The following is a 20202-nucleotide window of genomic DNA, read 5'->3' as shown; positions in this document are numbered from 1 at the left end:
TTAATTCTGCTGCTCGAATTTGTGTCTCCTAAAGGTCTCTTTTCAAGCGCACCGAAAGATCGACCGATAACGTTTGCTGCAGCGATTTGTGGTCCTTCGAACCGGATGAGACACGCTCAAGGTTTATATAGCAAGGTGTTTGGTCTTTAAGATGATCTGTTTTTGTGTTTTATCCTCTGAAAGACAAATACAAAAATAAAAATATTGTTGATAGTTTGCCAAATTAAAATACATTAATAAATAAAATCCAAAAAGACATATTCCATCCAGGCACTGAGTTTCATACCATATTGCAATTGTTATTACCCGAAAGTGTCTTTCAAAAGTCAAATGACTATTTCGTATGAAATGAAGTCATGCAGCTTTATAAATGCTCTGTTTAAACAGATCCATATCAACAAAAGCTCAGATTTATCACGCCCAATACTTTAAAGAAGAGCTTCGGCAGGCTCCATCCTCTTATCAGCGAGTTTCATCCACTGGCCTTATATCACTTTTACCCATTTATGCAGATGTACTCGTTTCGCGCTCCCCGGTCACAATGAGTGACATTAATTTTACTCACTTTTATTTTCGCGCCACACGTTTCGTAACACGCTGACCTACTGGCGGCGACACTTGCCCATCTTGTACTCCAGATCTTCAATCAATTTTCCGTTTTGTACATGCAACATCTTCCACATACGGTGGGGGAAAAGGGGGAGCTGACACAATAAAAGAAATCTCTGTAGATGTCGGGTACCTACCTCACTCGCTTGTCACTCGTTGTTTCATCGACGCGAGGGCACATGAGCACATTGTCTACCTATGCAGCTGACCACAACGATACAACGAACGTCCAGCGAAGCCATCCAGTCGAATCGAAAGTGTCATCATTAAAAAAATATATCTCCTACTCTCCTCCAACCCCGAGTTAGACCGTAACGGGTGCGAACAACGGCCGGTTGCGGATGACAGACACACCGACCACCGTTGCATGATGCGCTTCAGGCTTTACGGGCCACATTCTTAATGAAGGGCGGCAATTCGATTCATTAAATCCAAGCGAAAGAAGAAAGGCCGCGCTAAGCGACGGTAGGAATTACGTCGCTACGGGTGCTGCTCCAAATTCACCAACCGAACATGTCTCCGACGTTTGCGGTGGATTGATTTCGGGACCGATTCCACTTTTTTTTTTTGAGAGCCTTCACACCACCACCAAATCAATCGCTGGGCGTGAAGGGAAACGGTTTTGCGTGAGGTTGAAATCGATGAAACCGTTTCGGATGAGCACACGAATCTCTCTATTGAGCTCTCGGGTGATTGCAATAGCGAACAAATGACAAGTTGATCACACTTTACGGCCCAAATGATGATATTCATCCAACGAAGGAAAAAGCGTTTCCGGTGCTTAGTAACAAAAAAACACAATCATCTGCTCAAGAAAACTCCAAAGCGACCATTTGCATACTTTCAGGGCGTGAGGGGCATTGAACTGCGTATTGTATTGGGCCCTATTAAATTACGATCGGATTGTGCCTGGAAGATGCTTTCGACCGATCAAACATCGATTTCTAATGCACAATTTCCTTCACATCAATCATCTTTTTTGTTGTTGGTGAGCGTCTGTACGCTCTTCACCTTTTGCCGAGGAGTATCGTGTTTTGAAAATCTGTCATACGATTCCAATTTGATGATGATTTCTCAGATTTTCAGCTATCAAAACCTCACCCGCCCGATGCAATGTGATCTGTTCCGATCCGGTATCATCGTTATTACATCGTGGCATGATTTGCTTCGATCATTACGGGTGGGAAGCTTTTACTGCGTCTGCAATTCAATACGCTGCCATGTCATAAGCCTGCCTTGTCGTTAATTTTTATCTCCATTTTTTTGGGATGACAATTTCGCTCGACCTTCCATCAAAATGGGGCCAATCCAGACACTCACAAAAAACAGGCAAACCTCAAATCCATCAAATTAACATGATACCATTGTGGGAAAAGGGTAGGAAGCTACACCAGTGACACAAGAACGCATTGCACGGAGCGATCTCGAAAGGAAAGGAACATCTGCCGGGGAAAAGTTTGAAACAAAAAAAGGCTACTCAAACACACACACACACCGGTTTCAAAATTCATTCTCCCAGCGGGAACCTCCGGCGAAGCGCCTTTAGTTCCTTCGTGAGGGATTGCGCCGGAGACTTTGCGAACCATTAATCAATTTAAGCGCAGAGGATCGGATGAATCGCGGCGGTCTAGTTTTATCGACCAGCTTTAGTGTGGGGCACGAACGTGCCCGGGCGCGCAAAAAAAACAGAACAAGCAACGAACGCACGCGGGTTACAAACCGCACGACGTATCTCCTGTTTCGGACATTCCCTGGGAGTTGGGGTTAGGTACTGCAATTTGATTTATCGTGCCTGTGTGTGTGTGTGTGTGTGTGCTTGGAGACCGCACCCAGACGAACGTATGGAGCCACATCCCCGGTGTGGCTGTGTGTGATCGAGACCGATTGATCGCCGAACGCACGGATCATCTGGCTAATCAATCAACTTATCTTTAATTTAATATCTGAACTGCTATGCCCAGTGTGAGCCTTTGTATTGGGAATGGGTGGGGAGGGTTAGCTTTTATTAGATGCGAATGTGGCGTTCCCTTCCACCTCGCTCGAATGTAGACAGCCTTGGGAAATGGACGGATTAAGCGGTTGGTAAATCAAGATGATTTGTCGCCTTGCCAAAAAAAAGAAAAACACGCCATCAAACATTCCAAAAACCTAGTTATCCACCACATGGAGCCGGTTTCAACACCCAAAACTAGCTCTCGTCAAAGAAACAGAGAAGAATTAGCTCGTCTACTGTAGCTCCTTCACCTCGCTTCGTACCCCTCTTGTGTTTTTTTGGCCACTAATCGGGAACCAAAAACTAAATTGAAAACAGAAACAAAAACCAACACACAATCCAGTCTTTATCGAGTTAACGATGAGCCCACATACACCGGTGGTTACGCTCCTGCACGGGTGCTTCTCCAAACCCAGGGCCCACTGATTGAAGAGATACTTCCTGCTTTTATGACAGGGCTGCTGAACATCCACACAAAACGCCCTCCCATTCCGGTCCGTTCGTCAAACCCAAACAAGTGTAATCAATTTGATGGATGTTTTAGCCGAAAATGCTTAACCCTGTGCTCGGTAGCAGACCGCCTAGCGCTTGTGTCCCAAACGAGGTGGAAACATTGGATCTTCACCAAGCCGATCGGTTGGTTTTGCTCCGGAAGAAAGCTCAGTGAAGATGATCACAAGGTTTGCTGATCCGTTCGTGAGATTATCATCGTGGCGTTTGATGGCGGTGGGAAAATTGAACGTTTGTGAGATGAGCCTAGCAGCAGCAGCAGTAACAAAAAAGGTGTTTGGAGGATGACTTCTTAGAAAATTGGTGTTTAGTTTTTCATGCAATTCACATAAACTGTTGTATGATGGACTTTACATTCAAAAGCTTGATTAATTCAGTTCTTTTACAATGGTCAGAGTAATAGCTCTAAATAACCTACATACCTTTCTATCGTCAATGTCTACGCACTAAGCCGGCGAACACATTGTATCGAGCCTACTCAATTAAACGGTCTCGATTTCTCCCGCTACCCCGGCTAACGATTGAGATCATCGCGCTACGCATTCCGCTCGACATCGAACATCGGCAACGACAACAACCAGATCGATACATCCTCGTTACACAACCTCACCACCGGCATCTCCCGATGGCACTTACCGATAGACGTTGCCGTTGCCTTGTGTCTCTCTCGCTAATGGATGTCTCTATTCGGAACAAAAAGCTGCGAGACGTCTAATTACGCGTCGTCTCCGTGCGCCGCATCCCGTTTGCATTGGCGCACACATGGCATGGGTGCATTGTATTTAAATCCATCCTTTCCATAGCAACGGTGTGGTGAGGTCGGTACCGGTGCGGTCTAAGCTATTATCTCCACAGACAGCCCTCCCTGTTGTGTCCCTGTCGTGTGACAGGAGCCTTCGGAGTGCGTTCTATGCCTCTGCCTTTGCGAGCGCTAGGGTGAATGCGTACGCAAACTTTAAAAGGCATAATGATCTCGCAGTCGCACGGTTGTTTTCTATCAATAGCAAACAGTTCCATTTGTTTGCTGTGTGCATTTGGTGCTTTCTTGGCCGGTTCGCCATTTGTTCCGGCTGGTGACAGCACTGTGTGTATCTGCATACGCGCGCGTATGTTTAACGTATTAATTTATTACAAGCATACTTAATTTAGCTACAAATTATGGTTTCTTTACTGGATTGGTGGGCTAGGAAGGTGAGGTAGAGAGAATGAGACACGAAAGCATTTCCTTCGCTCAATACCAACACATGTTTGGACAGAAAAATAATCATTTGAATTTAAAAGAAACCATCTCTTACGGATATCACTCTGTCTAATGTTTCTCTATGCTTTCCACATAACACAAAAATACGATGCTATCTCGCGAAGCTCCAAATACGTACCCTGCAAAACCTCTCAGCTAACAATGGCCTAACAACCTTACTAATGGTTATCACTCCTCGCAACAAGCAGAAAAACGCCATTCGCTCGCAAAGCAACGAACATCCGCAGACGAAAGACTTCAACGATGGACGAAGAAACGAACAGTTCATTATGATGATTTTTAAATCCAGTACCACACGAACCGTGTTATGTATTCCCTGTGCTGTGTGTCGTCTCGCACATCCCTCGCTAATGCAATGTTTGCGCGCTGGCAATGTTTGCATACAGCACCGGCAGCCGGTGCAATATTTGCTGCATCATTTCTTCCAAATTTGCATCCGCTAATGTAGGCAAGATCGCAATCGATCGCCCAGAGGGCCGCCTCTGCATGCGAGGGGTTTTGCATGCAACCGATCCACTAAATCGCCCCAGCTGCATGCAGTATGCGCATTGCATGATGCAATCGCACCACAAAATGGCTCAATGAAAACGAGCGTAGCAACATCTTGTCTCCTCTCCCGCAGCAGGAGGGCATTAATGCAGTTCGGGTAGCCGATTATCAGATGAATTCCGTCGGTGTGGTGTCCATGCACATCCACAGACTAACATCTTCTACCCTGCTGAATGTCCTGCTGACCACCCACAACGAATCTGTTTTTGCCCCTTGCAGTAGCTGGAATAGGCAAAAAGACACAATTTTTGATCAGCAACACACTTTGGTATGCTTTGCGAGAAAGTAGGCGACATTTTTTTGTTTTTTTCAATCAAAAATAGCCAACCCACGATGTGATGTGCACGCAAATGATTCAAAACTCTGATGGCACGGGTGAAAAAAGCACGATCCCTGTAGCAAAAACCCCCCAAACAAAGTGCCAGAAGCCACCACCACCACCGTTTGCTGGCCATTTCACAATATCGTTACAAATTATCTCCCATTCAATCATGCACGAGGCTACAGCGACGAGGGCCGGAGCCCTAAACCGTTGGCCGCGGCTTCTTGGCCGCGTAGCGAAACGGTAGGAATTTGCCCATTAATTGGGTTCCGTGCATACCGCACCGATAGTCTCCCGCCGGTCACCGTTTTGCGATGCTTGCCGAACTATCGCCCGCGAGCGGTCCTAGGGACGCCGGAGCATGGATCATCGATGAAATTCCAGCCCTTCCGTGCGAGTAAGCGAGGCAACAAAACAGCAAGCCACACCAGCAACGGGAGCCTAGGGCGGAGGTACGCCGGTGTTGTGTAGTGGGCCCCGATTAGTGAATTTATTTCAGACGCTGTTGGGTACTTGGATGACGCCAAACCGCGGGAGGCACGGCGAAAGAGGGAAAGGGATCGGAGGAGATTACTGGTAAAATCTCGACCCCAAAGGCGCAAAGCTGACCTCTACCACCGTGGCGAATGCATTTCAATATATTACTATCATATTTATCAGCTTCTTGTGGCAGCGTGTAGGACCTCACGGTCATGATTTAGGACGACGGGCACAGATTGTACACACTGAAGCCGTATTGGTTTTGTAAGTTGTGAGAATATTTATAGTTTTCATTAAGCCTAATAAAACCACTATTATAAAGGAATGGATGAAAGTGGATGAAGTACTTCAACTACTGAATTGATATTAAGTCCCCTGAACATATGTTCATAGTAAGATGGATCATCAGAGAAACTGATGGAATAAGTAAAATGCTCTGATAGTTTATCTCATGTTGGATAACTTATTACAAATAAAATTTAAAGTGTCCAAACCAGCCAAGGCTTTAATTGATACTTCGACACCAAGTTATGGCCTTCAATTCTCAGAATATATGCTGGAGTTCAACAACTACAATCGACCAGTGTTTCGACACATCTCTACAAACACTAGCGGCTCCCCATTAACTGCAGTTTTTACTCCACATTCTCGAGAAAAGAGGCTGGATAAGGAGACGAAGAAGAAGTAGAAGAGTAAAAAATAAACAACTCACCCTTCTCTAATATGCAAAGATTTATCATTCAAGGCTTCTGCAGTTTTTACAGACGCATATACGCCTAAATGGCTCTTAAAATGACATGCCCGAGCTCTTAAAATTATGACGCCCAGTGCGCGACAGCAACCCCCAGCAAAACAGAAGCGCCCCGAAACTGAACCAGCTCCAGCCAACAAACAACAACAACAACAACAGTAAAAAATCCATCTTACATTCTAATATTCACTCCCAACGTTGCCCCAACTAAACGCGTCTGCCAGCGAGGACTTACTTAGCGCTCTGGAGTCTCCAGCAGCAACAGCAACAGCAGCCGCCCCTATCTGTGCACGAACAACACACAGCAACATACACACAAAAAATCCACCATCCCGAGGTTACCTTCCGCTGCACGAACTCACTCGGCCAGTATACATATCGAACGGGCACTGGAGCAGACACTGGCTGGGGAGCATTTTTTTTAACAATCCGATCCGTCGGTGCGAGCCGTCTTAGTGGTCCAAAGGCGGTTGCGGTCCGTGCTGCTTGGAATGTGAGTGGACCAGTTTAGGTGTTTCGGTCGTGGTTGTTTTTTTTTTGCTCAACCTTCTTCTTCCTCTTCTTTCCATTGCCTTCAGACCTTACTCGGAGGATGAGGAATGTATCGTTTTATTCAATTTAGATAACGTGTGCCTACGGTTACATGCCGAAAAGTAAAAACGCACCTAATACACCTCTCACACATTTCTGCTCACGGGAGTAGTTTTTTACAAGAGTAGCTTTTAGAGACAGAAGTTCCAAGTAGCTTCAAGCTGACTTTCAAGTGGCAGCTAGTGTGTGTGTGTGTGTGTGTGTGTGTGTTTGTAAGTAAATGATTTTTTTCCCCGTCTTGCCCACCTTTGATTGATGAACGCGCTCGCGCCCGTGCGCTATTGGTGTGTGGTGTGTGCGCTACTTATACGCCCTGGCTGGCTACTGTGGCACTGCCAATGCTCGTGAAACTCCTGGACGAGCCTTTTGCGCTGGCCCATACCGATGTTCAAACGGCTTCTTGTAGTTCTCCCCTCTAGCGCGTCCCACCCATTAGGTGCAGGATTTGGTGCATGCGCAGTAAGATAAAGGCAAAGAGCAAAAAAAAAAAACAAGCGCAACAACACCCGTCGCGATACAGCGAGGAGGCGAAATATGTTAATGTAAATCGCCGCAGTTCATTGGAGACCCGGTGCCTAGCCCTATTTTGCCCATATTGCCGTGAGTCCACGCGAGTGCACGCTTCAGCGCGATGGTGTCTGCCCATGGTTCAGAGGCGACGTATGACTGACCCTCACACACGTACACGCTGGCTATCAAAAGTCGGGGGCCGTGGTTGGTATCTCCTCCCTTGAGATCTGCTTAATTTTGCACACACAGAAAAAAACGAGAACCGTAACAGCATTCCAAGCCAGCGCACAGACCAGGTGCAGGTCCCGCAATCGTGACCGATCGTGTCACTGTGGTTGGGTAGTCACCATCAACTGGCAAGGTAAAAAAGGGCCATCATGGGCCATCCCAAATGAGTGTGCCGCTGTGCCGAGGAGTCTCGTTCGGAGGTGGCCCCGATACGGTGTTAATTTAATCAAATGTCGCTCGCCAACTCGCGTGAAGAGGTCATACCAGGGGGATGTTTCATGGCTGATTGACCTGCTGCCAGCCAGTGCCAGCTCGAATGCATGCATCTTGCTTGGGCTTGGCCCAAGCTGACAACGTCAGCGGTGGTGAGGATGTCAAGAATTTGGACGACGACCGGAGCAAGGTATCGTTAGGTAACAGGCGCGAGAGTGAAAGACACGCTCGCTGACCACTTCTGCGCTTTCCTTGGGCTTCGTTCGCATCGTTTAATGTCGATCGGCGTTTTGGACGGTCGTCGTGCGTGGGTGTCTAAGTTCATCACCTCATCAGTCGGACGGCTCGACATCTCCGCGTAAGACACCGCTCCGGACCTCGAGGACCAACCACAAAAACACACCCCAAAACCCAAACCAATGGGGGTCGGCATCAGTTTTTTGTCTTTTGAACAAGGGTGCGGCGCCTTCTAGCTGTATTTTGGCGGTGGCAACAGCTGCCTCATCATGCTTTTTCGGACATGGTTTCTGTAGTGGCTTCCTCTATTACCGCGAAGGGGGGAGCTCTCGTACAATTTCGGGATGGGTTTGGCCCGGACATTCTGGTACATCAATGCCCCTGTGCGCGGCTTATTACTTTCCGTTTCTCACCGTGGCAGCAGCAAATTCGCGCAAGGTTAGGTGGACTTTATATTGTACGTACATTCCGAACGCAGCTTGACCTTACCGACACGGTGGGGTCGAGCCGCGTCTACGGTGGTCATGGAGTTTAAATTTCGGCTTCCTTCTCCTCAAACATCAAGCACAACGATTTGTACAATTTGCGTATCTCTATGGTTGTGTCGCTAAATGTTGTTTTGAATGGGGCTGAGAATCCGTTTATGAGCAATGAAGTTTTATACTTTTTCCCACACAATGTGTACAGCCCCTTGGTGGTCAACAGAGTGGCGATGCATCATCAGATCACCGAGGGGGGGGGAAGCCCGGCTGGGACATTTTCGGCTGCGTTAAGTGAAGCGCTTCATGTCCCGCTCGAACAAGCTGACGGGCTTTTTGAGAGTGTGTATTTATTCTCGCCCGCATTCGGGTGGGTAAGCAATCATATTTATATGTATGCCAATAAAATTTACTTTTTAGTCTTCTTTTTTTTACGATTTTGCGAAAATGACAGAAAGGAATTTGTACAAAAGAGGTTCTTTTTGGCGCATTTTTTCCTCCATCTTTCACTCCGCAACATTCAACAAATGCCTGCGCACCAACCCAAGATAATCGATTATTATGAGGTTACATACGGATATCCCAACGGCGGCCCCCAACCAATCGTTGCGAATTTATTTATTGTGACTGTTTTACTTCGTCACCTACCAGCGCGATGCCTTTTTGATGAGAAACTCGTGGGAATTGATTTTTGCTGAATATCAATTGCACAGTTCGAAGCATTTTTTGTTCACTTTTCGTCTTATAACAACACTTCACATGAGGAGCGGCGACGATGCTGGTTACGACAAATTAAAAGGCCGTACCGTGGCGCAGCAACATGTGACGCGCGTTTCGGTTTTGCCCCTTAACAAAGTATAGAAGAGACACTCCTCCACATCTCTTGAAAAAGACAAAAAAACCTTTCCACACGACGGCGGCGAAGGTGAGAAAAACTCAATCAAACGTTACCTCCATTACCTTTGTGTGACCTGCAGCCACACTATCAGCACGGACTAGCGCAGGCGCGCGCGATTGACCTTTTGCGACAGTCACAGACTTACTTTCTCTCGAGCATCTTGGGGCGAAAGAACGCATAATTACAACCACAACAAAAATACTATTGGCGGAGGTGTTGCCTGTTTCTATCGAAAATAAAAGCAATTTACAGCATCGCGAGGCGCACATCGATGAAAATTGATGCGCGCATCGGAGCGGAGGAGTTTCGTGCTCGATGCGCTTCATTTTCTCGCAGTGGAATGAGGCGGGGTACGATGAGGTACTCAAAAACAACAAGGAAATTGATTGATATTCGTTGTGCGGGGTTTCTGTTTGCTCAATCGCACGCAAACACACAGCTCGATTCGTGACGATAATAGTCGCACGCTCATTGCGCCATTGTGGCACGGGGACGGATGGGGATGGATGGATCATAAAACAATGTGGATAAATTTGTCATCCCCGTGCCGGCATGCCCTGTCGATCGAACGCACACCCCTTTTTTTCGTGCCATGCGACATGCCATGTATGCGGAAACTGATCGCGTGAACGTCGCATCCTTCGCGCTTCGGTTCAAACGGTGACTATTAATAAAAGCCCGAGCGTCTCTTTTATTTCGAGATGCATCCGGTGCGGTGCCCGCGAGGGAAGGTTCGGCCCGGTACGCCCATAGTCCGTGGGTACAAAAAAAAGGGCAACAGCCGAAGACGCAGCACATATAAGGTTAGACGCTTTGTTGCATATCTTCATTACGCGGTGCGGTAAAAGGGAGGATTCATGCACCGTGTCTATGACGCGACATGCAGAGCTTGTCTTCTAACCCCAAAATGGGTAGGAGTTGAAAATTAGGGGAGGTACACAAACGTATCATAACTTCATCGCAAACGCCAGTGTCGAAGGTGTCGTCCCGAGGAGCGAAGAAAGAGCAATAGTGGCCGTGCGTGCGTGTCTGGTATTAGTTTCCCATTTGCATATAATCGTTGCGAGTAACTGTAAAGAGAAATGGTATCAATTTAATGGCGAACCAAGGAAGAAGAGTTTGCCAGTACAGTACCAATAAGTTGTGAAATAGGCACGAAAACATGCAACCTCTCCGCTTGCTAACACCCTCAATTAAAGCCAAGGTTCTGATCTAACGGCCGACAGCTAGGCAGACAAAGCCGCATCAAAATCCTGCACTCGGTGCGAAAATCCCCGTCCTAAACGCATGTTAAACCACCGCCATAAATGTCATCATTTGTTGGCTTTCATAAAACTTTATTACCAATACCGGAGCGGAACTCCACTTTTTCCGCCGGAGCAGGCAAGCGGCTTCGCAAATCCTATGGGGCGCGATAGATGGTCCATCCGCGTAGCTGGCCTGCCTACGCAGAGCAAACACGCAGAAGGTCACCGTCACTCGTCGTTGTTCCCTATGCAATAAAACAGAAACGCCATCCCCGTTGCGTGGTGCTTATTGTATAAGTACATCCCCATTACCAACTAATAAGAACGTTTAGAACACCTCATTGCCGAAACTGACACCCTTGTGGCTTCCCAAAAAAAAAAAAAATAACCCTCTTAAGCATTTTTAATGCTCTTATTGCATTTTACCTCACGCGCTCATCATCGCTCGTTTATTGGACGTAATGTCAGTACGCGCAGCACAAAAGCTCGCAGGCGCAACAAGCTGGCAAAATTCGCGCTCGTAAAACTGACCGACCCGCATATACCGCATACTTTTGGGGGGGTGAGCATGACTTGACGATCCTCATCATCTTCATTTTCATCACCATCAGAGCATCATCACCAACGCGGGGCGAATGATTAGCTCAAAATGCTCATTCTTACCGACACCCGACGTGTACTTCTGCCGCTTCGGTGTTGACTGTAAAAAAGAAAGAATAAAGCATCAGTTTCAGCAGTAACCTGTACCACTTAATCTGTTCCCTCACTTACACACACACAACCCCACACCACAGGGGTCCACCGAGGGGTGATGGGTTCACATTATTTGACTTCAACCTAGCCCATCTTCCTCGGTCCGCGAGATGAGTCGCACCGGGGGCACTGCTTAAGTGCCCCAAACCAGCATGAAATAGGCTTGCACCATCCACCAATACACGCGCGTGCATGCAATAAATGAGCCATCTTTCGCACTTTGAAGAAGGAAACTTTCACGGTCTTCCCGAACACACAAAAAAAAAAAAACAGTCCCGAGGTGATAATTATGCACTCCCCTTGGCTCTTCCTTCGTGAGCCCTGTTCGTGCGCGCAGTTTATTGAGGTGTCATTTCCGCACCGATCCGGACTGGGCCACCGAATTAAAATAATAAACTTATAATTGACCAAAAACTGCTCCGGCCTGGCCTGCCAGTTGTGGTACACCGTGGTTCGCATCGTTGTTTGAAGAGATGAGCCTGCCTGCTTGCCACCGGGTGCATTCGCTAAACCCCAGCTTTGGTTGCATCTCGCCATTCCCGTCACAACATCACACCCGCGTGCGAAGTTTGCGCTCTGGCTACCGGGTTTTGAGGCATCGTTTAATCTGCCCCCCTGAAGGGCAGAATGTGTGCGGGTGCGGTGGTGGACGATTTTATTAACACCTTCCCGAAAGAGAGAGAGAAAAAACTCTCGGCGCTGATTCCATGCGATACGATTAAACGATACGGAGGGAAGCGGCAAAGGGAAGTGAATTAATTTATGATTAATTGTTGACACTATGCAAATTTTGTCAACTTTTTTTTGGCCCCGCACCGGTTCGATGTCGGTTACAATGGAGTTCTGTTTTGTTTCAGTAGGATTTCATTTTTTTTTTTTTTTTTTTTGGTGAATGGTGAACCCCCGAAAACGAAGATGAACCGTGGGAACCTTCAATATTCGATGGGTTTTCAAGGTTAATCGAGAGGATTGAAAATGATATTACATAACATTGGATTTTGTCGCTTTTTGTTCATTTAAGTCTTTCATGATTCTTCCCTCAACAGTAATGTTAAATACAATGGGATTTTTTCACAAGTTTGGTACAAGTTATGTATGCTTTGCAATTACAATTAAAGACGATGTAATGTGAACCACGGCCACATTCCACCCAGCCAGCCACCCAGCTCCTTGAAATGCTCATTACAATTAAAGCACGCTTCTAAACGCTTGTCGCTTGTCGTAAAATTAAAAACTCGTAATTTTATATCACCTTCTCGTTAGAAACGGGGTAACAACCAGTTTCAAGCAAATCGAGAGCAAACATTACACACACACACACCGACTCATTACTCTGTATGTCTCGGTTCTGCTCCGCCGCTTGGAACCCAAACCCGCCGCCCAAAGTGTCCCGCCGTGAGCCGTGAGTGCATAAAAAAAAGTGTCTCCAACCGGTGGGAGGTGTGCATCAGGTGGTCCACCTTTTCTTTCTCCGACCACCACCCCGGACCTCCCCCCGAACACGGATGGATCGGTTTGACGTTTCGCAATATTGCAGAGTTGACCGGGGAGGGAAGAAGGAAAAAAAAAACTGCGGCGCCCAAACCCAACCCATGCACGTCCATCCATGCCGGTGATGCTGAAAGCAGACCACCGGTAGGGTGGTGGGCCACATACATAAATCATAATTAGTGCCCACTGCTCCCCATCATCTCCCCACTCCAGGGAGGGCACCCTCAACGGCAAACAAACTCATAAAGCTGCGCGTTATTAAATTATATCACCGTAGCAAAAAGGGAAAGACGGTTGTCGCCAACCGATTCGGTGCGCCTTCTAACCTCCCTTCTCCTCCAAAACCGCTCCGGAGCTGTATCGCGAAATTGAAGAAACGATTCTCCCGGGCCCGCCAGCGCAGGCAGGTGATTTGGAGCATTTGGCGGTGGTGGGTTTGAAGCTTTCACGGTGCATTTTGCATGGCTTTGCGCCGAGCTTCCCTTCGGCGGCGATTGGCGGCTGGGAAGGCAACAATCAGTTTGAACCGTATGGTGCTCCAGCAGAGTAGGGGGGCAGGACAGACTAACTGTGGAGTAAACTCGCATTTGATTGATTGATTGATTGATTGCTTCAAAGGCAGAAGCCGAGGAAGAAGCCTAACCCACGCCAGCTGGCAGTGCGAATGGGGTTCGTCGCTTGCCTTCGCTATCGGGCATAGCAGTCGGCACCGGGCTGTCGTCGCGCCATGGCATGCGCAGCTACTGATAGGGAGTGCAAATAATTGGCTCTTTTGCTCGTTTTGGCGGTGGTGGTGATTGAACTCCTCACGGTTTTGAAGCTAATAATTTGGCTAACATTTTTGCTTGACCCGAAAATACAAACTTCAACCGCGTGAATGACAACCGTTTATTTTATTGACCCGGTTGTGCAACTGTCGGTTTCGCTCCCACTCGTGTATGCAAATATGTTTTCCCATCCTTTGGCGTACACATTTTCAATCCACCAAAATATGTTGTCGATCCAGGCTGCCTCCAGTCGAAAGGGGTAGACCGATTGCAAAACGGTCCCCCTTCAACCCCTGCAAGATGCTTCATCCGCTCAATCCGTTCATGTATCAATTATCTTTTACAATCTTCCTCACCCGTTGGAATGTGTGTTGCTGCTTGCCTCATCGGGACAGAACATTCCTCAGCAACACCAACCAAGTGCAACACCATGGAGGTTTTGGTCCATCAAGGTGGTCCATGTTCGCTGTCTTGCACCATCTCAAACTGCCCCCCCCCCACCCCACATCGTCGGGCGACAGAAAACTAGTGCAGCTATTTAAAACAGATCGCCCAACGACACAATGTTGCCCATTTACCAAACAACGAGCTGCAACGAAGGGAGAACCCGTGGTGGTTTCTGAGCATAATTTGTACAAAACGGTTTCTTCATCGCTCATCGAATGTGCACGCATGTGCAATGTGCGATTCCCATGCGATTCTGCCTGCCTACAAGCCGGCGAGGGTATGCTAATGAGTAGATCAAATATTATTTCGCAGTCAAACGCGTCGCGTCTTGCCACCATTCCATCCCGAAAACAATGGCTGATTGTTTCGGCGGGTAATTTTCCAACCGGTCGCGCTCAATCCGTCGGCGCATATTTTACACCTTTGCAAAACCGGCGGCGACGACGACGACGACGACTAGGGGCTTGTTGTTGTTCTAGGGCTGCAGCGCGATGAAAGCTGCAATGATGGCTTGGCTAGCTCCCACGCTTTATCGAACTCATCGGATGCATCTGTTTGGATGGAGCGGTTTTGCACGGCATGTGTGTTTGCACTTGTATTGTGCAAAAAGAGCATAGATTTTGCACAACATTAGGCGGTTGGAATGCAGTTGCGCGAGGTAAAAAACTGTCGCAGAATAATGGGAGAGTTGAGCAAGAAGGCGTTTATTGCAATCAGCTTCGTAATGGCTAGCTTTCTAAAAAGGAAAAATGTATCGCTAAATATTGGAAAACTCAAACGTATCAACTGATTGAACACAAAAGATAAACAATTCTTCATACATTTTTTGGTGACGTGACCAGGAAACATCTAATAAACACAGTTTCTTGATCACTTGAAACGAAAATGCGAGCAATCATCGTTACTCAACCGCCCCTAAAACCTGCAGCCGGTTTATCACCTTCAGTTTTTTGCAAATCTGACCGATCCTAATCGACTTATAGTGCGATGATGTAATGACGCTTTGGTCCTGCAAGCCGCCTGCAACACTTCGGCCGGATTAACCCACATGAGGGGGCCAAGGGCGTGATATGGTGAACTTTCTTTCACCTTACTCCCCAAACGTAATCCGTTTCCAAGTTTCCAATCCCTCTACTTCGCCACGCGAAAACAAACTTATCCTCTCGGCCGTATCTAACACGATACACACCGAGGCGGGCATTTCGCGTTGGACGATGTCGAAGCCTGCAGATGACGAAATCAATCAAATCTAAAAGCTTCAACATCCGGTCGAACCTGATCCAACCGGCGCAATCATCCAACCATGAATAGCCATGAAGCTACCCCGATATGGCAAGCAAACGAGCTAGCGATGAAGAGGAAGAGCGTTCGAGATGTTGGATCTAAGACACAAGAAGAAGAAGCAGACACGACACTTTGCTTACACTTTTTGCTTCTACTACTGTAGGTGGGTCGATAGTAGAAGTGATGGGAAAAACTAACGCGTCGCGCCTCAACATTATTAATTAATCACCTCAGCCAGAGCAAAACACACACACTCTAATGCCATCAAAACTTCTTCGTTGCTTTATTCGATTGTTCTTTTCAATTTTTTTCTTTCTCCACCGCTCCCCCCGTGTGCAGACATCGTCCGTTTCATCGCGCTCGGATTACGAACTCGCAAGATCTCGATCCACACCGGAATGGAACAAGCCTCTGAAGGCCAACCGACACTAATCATCATCTGCCGCCAAAAATCGGCAAGGGCGCAAATATAAATACGCCACTATCCAACCTTGGGGACGATTTTTCGTTCGGAGGGATCAGGCCGGATCCTGCTGCCTTGCTTCATCTTCCTTCATCCCATTCTGTGTCCCGGCCTGTTGTGTGCGGGGTGTAACGCTTCCAAATCCCCAAAACCTGTTGCCGCTAACCGAAGCACACCCAGTTCCCCGTGACGAGTTTAGGAACGGAACACAGAACACCGAAACAAGTAAGGTAAGGTTGACAAAACATTGAACCGTCATTTCAATCGTGTGACTTTACGCGTGGGTTTTGTTGCTCGAGTCTAGGTGGGTTCATCCACCGGGGAAAGGTTGCGGTGGGCAACTTTGGAGACCTAATCAACCTCCACCTTCCTTTCTCCCGCGGGGTTAGTCTCTCTCTCTCTCTCTATCACCGGTTTTCGACAGCCTGGTTGACAGTTCGGTTCAACTGCCGCGCAAGATGATCTCCCGCGCTGTCACAAATATATGAAACACAGAAAGCCGAAGGACGCATCAATCAATGAATGAAGGGTGGCTTCGTCGACAAAAGCCAGGGGTCCAAAAAATTGACACACCAGTTTCCGAGGCACGGTGGTAGTGGTTTGAGGTTTTTGAGATAGATTTAGATATCTCCCCCCAATCCATCCATCCCGGGACACACGGATGAGGTTTCGTGCTCCGGGTCGTGTCTTTTGATTGACTGGAACGGATGGGTCGGATAGTGAAGCGGTGGGTTGTTGTTTTTTTTTTGGGGAATAAGTTTTACATTTTAGCTTTGATCTTCCCTGTTTTGCTGGTTCTTCGGGAGGTCAGGTTTCAGCGTGACAACAAAGTGTCACTTGCGAGAGCAAAGATGAGAGGAGGCGACGCATTAGATGAGGATCAAATTCTGTTTCTGGAACTATCAAACCGCACCATGAAATTCCAAACAGGTTGTCAATATTTTGAAGTTGTTTTTAAGAACGAGGCTTTATGTTACTGTACATCTGAAGCAACCTTCACACAATATCCCTAAAAACGAAGAAGATGCTTATGGTATAAAGCTCATCAACATTTTTCTCTTCGCTTCAACTTTGCCCTAAGCTCTCAGCCACAAATCATGAGGATTCATCTTCCAACCCCTTCCTTAAAGCCCTAAAGATCAGGCGTGGCTAACTCCAGCCCGCTGCGCTCCCCATAAGGCGAAAAACGTGGTCAAGAAGACCCTGGCCTGAAAGCGAAGCAAAGCAGCAACAACAGCAGCAAAAAATCTAATTCCATCTCGACACCGAGAGCTGCTCCGAGCGTGCTTCCCTTCTGAACGATTTTCAACAATCGCACCGATCTCGTACATACTCTCGGGGCATACCGTGCTGCCAGATGCCAGCACACGGGTCTTTTTTTTGCACAGGGGAAATTGGTTTGATCTTGTGGCAACCGCAACCGCTCCACCAGGCAGATGCACCATAAATGATACCCCCAGTACACTTTCGCAAGAAGCTGGAAGCTACCCAACCGACCGACGCCCAACGCTGTTCCGTTTTGCGAAATTATGCGAAAATAATTTTTAATTCCCGGTGCTAGTACAACACTGTCGAAGTCCTGCAACAGCCACAGCAGCAGCACCGGCAGCACCGGCAGCACCAAGATTAGAGATTTGTTTGTGCGAGGGTCTGCGATTTCGATCGTGTGTGGAGTTCAGCCCGCAGCCCGAGGGGGGGAGTGCGACCTCTCTTTATTTTAATGCGCTTGTATCTCGCGCTTCCGCACGCTGCCGTTGGACCGGTGGCATGTTGTTTGACAGATTTACGGCTCATTGCATTGCAAGGAAAGGCAGCAGTGGGCAGCAGAAGTGGGCAATGATAAGTAAGTGGAAGTGCACAAGCGATTGATTCCCCTGCAGCAATGAAAGGGTGAAAAAGCAGTTTGCGCGCATGATGAAAAATGGGAATGTGAGGTGAGGGAAAACGCGAAACCAGTGGGTGGATAATATTATTTGCACGTTGAAGCGGGTCTTTTTTGTTAGTTTAAATAGTTAAAGGAAGAGTAGTATCAAATATAGACAAATGAAAATTAATCAAAAAACCATTAATGCGAAATAAACCATGAAAAAGGGCCAAAGTCGATGAACATGACGGCTATAAATTTTGTGTCAAATAATCAATTGAAAAATTACTTTTCTTATGCTCAGAAAACACCCAAAAAAGAATCAGCCTCCAGCCACCCAAAATGGAGAGCTTTTAAAAATGCATAAATAATTTCATCCATCCTTCCCTCGGGGGAAAACGCATTTTCACAACAGTCACCAAACAAAAAAAAACATGCTCCAAAAACCCTCCCATCAGATCGGGATCGGAAGCAATGACAATCAATAAACCATACAAGGGAACAAACATTTCGAGTGTGTGTGTGTGTGTGTGTGTGTGTGTGTGTGTGTGTGTGTGAGCGAGCAACACACAAAAAAAAAAAAGAGAAACATCTTCCAGCCCAAATGATGCAACATTTGCATGACCACCAAAGCGTCGTCGTCGTCGTCGCCGTCGTAGGCGCCCCCCGATGCCCGCAAAAGGACATATCAACAATGATAAATACCTTTGCCATATCGAATTGGACCACCCATTTTTACACCCTGTACGGGTTCAGAAACATCCCAACGTGTGGTGGAAAAAAGCTTCAAACTTCAGCTCTTCCCTTCTTCTCCCTTGTCCTTTCAAACACAACGCACACACACACACTCACAAAACGATTAATTTCGAGTAATTCTTGCGAGCGTCGATTCGAAAGCAAGTCCAAAAGCCCCGTCAAGACCTCAAAAACCGCCCGAAGGGATCGTATTTTGCCGCATTTCCACCTTCCATAGCATCCCTTTGCCGGCTTCTCACATCTCACCCAACACGCTCTCCTCCCGCAAAGCCGAGTGACACATCTGTCATCTCGGTTTCGCGCGATTTCGAACCCCCAAAGGGATTCGGTTCGGGAGAGAAAGAAATCATCCTACGAACCGCGGAGGGGTTCGTCGCTTTCGTTGTCCCGTTTTTTCTTCTCTCTTTTCTCCCATCCCCGCCATTAATGAATGAACGATCGCGTTCCGATGACAGGCTCGTATTTACTCTAATTTGTAGCTTCCATTTTAATCGTTATTTTTAACTGCTTCCTGTCCTCACACACACAAACCACCATCTGCTCCTCCCTCACCTTCACTGCACTGATTGTCGTGCTGCACGCGGACGCGCTGCTCAGGTGGACGACGTTGTGCACCGGTGTTGTTGCTGTTGTGCCCCGAAACGAAAGTCTCTGCCTCTGTCCGCTGCACTCCCAAACGGCTGAGGGAGAGGGGTGGGGGTGGGGAATCTCCCAACCGATACCTGCCATAAACACGACAGCGGAAAGGGGAAGCAAATCCCAAAAGATATCGACGAAAAAAGCACACGAAACCCTCAAATCACACCGAAAGAAGGCCCGCGTGCCTTCCTCCTTCTAACCACCGAGCGCCGATAGCCACTAGCCGATAGTTGGTTGAAAAATGGGTAAAAACATTACAATTTTGCTCGACGCGCGGGACCAACCTCCCGCGCGTTCATTCACATACTTCAACTTCGAAGATGACAAGTTGCAGATATGCGGATGCGGTCCGCTTCCGCCGGCCGCGGTAAGCGAGCGAGCTGCAAGCGACGAACCCCCCCGTATTGCTTCCCTTCGCAATCTCACCAGTGTGTAAACTGGTTCGAGAGAGCAGAAAAGCTGGTGCATCCTGCACTAGCAATCTTACCAGCGGTCCACTTTCTGCATTCCGCTCATGAATTGAAAGTAAAATTAAATTTATGTATCACTTTAATTCAATCCCTGCCTTCGTTACCGAACCCAGTGCTTGCATTTCTACGCGGAGGATTCGATTCGGTGTCTCCGCAAACCCAGCCACACACAACACACGATTTGCTCCAGTTCGGTGCGCGTTGCGCTGTCGTCTTGTTTTGCGCGGGCAGGCGGTTGTGGGGATACGGTTTTTTTTTGCTCCACACCGAGCTTATCCGGGAAGCTTTATATTTCCCTATGTCGCTGTGTCCCCCTTCTTTCTCCTGTGTGCATTTTTTTCCCCAGTTTTATTTTATTCGCTTGTAACACCCGCAGGGTCTTTTACTGAC

At 47.5% G+C, this 20202-nt stretch overlaps 1 protein-coding gene across 1 annotated transcript in view; it reads left to right on the top strand.

The window, feature by feature from the left end:
- The window catches only part of LOC120902418 (protein glass-like), a 71050-nt gene that overhangs the window by 11590 nt on the left and 39258 nt on the right, over positions 1–20202 (top strand). Inside the window, exon 3 of the mRNA XM_040311139.1 lies at positions 15960–16313. The gene's annotated coding sequence lies outside the window, so the exon portion shown is untranslated. The remainder of the gene's footprint in view (positions 1–15959; positions 16314–20202) is intronic.

Source organism: Anopheles arabiensis, chromosome 3 (genome assembly GCF_016920715.1).
Source record: "Anopheles arabiensis isolate DONGOLA chromosome 3, AaraD3, whole genome shotgun sequence".
Classification (NCBI taxonomy): domain Eukaryota; kingdom Metazoa; phylum Arthropoda; class Insecta; order Diptera; family Culicidae; genus Anopheles; species Anopheles arabiensis.
Note: the sequence above shows the minus strand (reverse complement) of the source record. Positions and strands in the feature narration are given on the sequence as shown.